The 566-nt window shown below is 35.2% G+C and overlaps 1 protein-coding gene across 1 annotated transcript in view; it reads left to right on the forward strand.

Moving 5' to 3' along the window:
- Nucleotides 1–566, forward strand: part of LOC122870221 (Fc receptor-like protein 5) — a 337,942-nt gene that overhangs the window by 57,914 nt on the left and 279,462 nt on the right. The window lies entirely within an intron of this gene.

The raw sequence follows: 566 nt of genomic DNA on the forward strand, positions 1-566 counted from the left end.
CTGAGATGACTGACAGCTTTAAATTAAAGAAGCCTTTTTGTATAAACTTAAAATTAATTCTGGTGACATCAAATCTCATGTTCAGAGCCAAACCAACAATGAATGTATCTACTAACAAGTATTGTGTGTGTATCACAGCTTTACTTCTTCTCTTATCCATAATATCAGTCATCTTTTAGCTGTAATCTCTGCTGTCTGAAAAATGTCTTTGCCATTTGGCCCTCTCACTCCAATCTCGTATCTCGACAGACTGTGGGCTAGTGGGAGATCATGTTTGTTAAAGACCATTAAAACATATATTAAATAAATGAATATAACTTTTTTTTTAAACTTGACATCCTTAAATATACATATGGAGTGAACCACCCGGTAATCAGTAATATAATGGATGACATTATGACAGCATGATTCCTCAGTCTGAACCCAGTCTAATAAAAACATTATTGAGACTGTTTAACTCGTCTAAAAATGCATCTAGGGCTAAATATCTCTATCATTCCTCCTTATTTCTGGACTAGAGGAAGTGGAAACAGACTGAATGTACAGTGACAGGTCTGCATACAGGC

This window comes from Siniperca chuatsi, linkage group LG22 (genome assembly GCF_020085105.1).
Source record: "Siniperca chuatsi isolate FFG_IHB_CAS linkage group LG22, ASM2008510v1, whole genome shotgun sequence".
Taxonomy (NCBI): Eukaryota; Metazoa; Chordata; class Actinopteri; order Centrarchiformes; family Sinipercidae; genus Siniperca; species Siniperca chuatsi.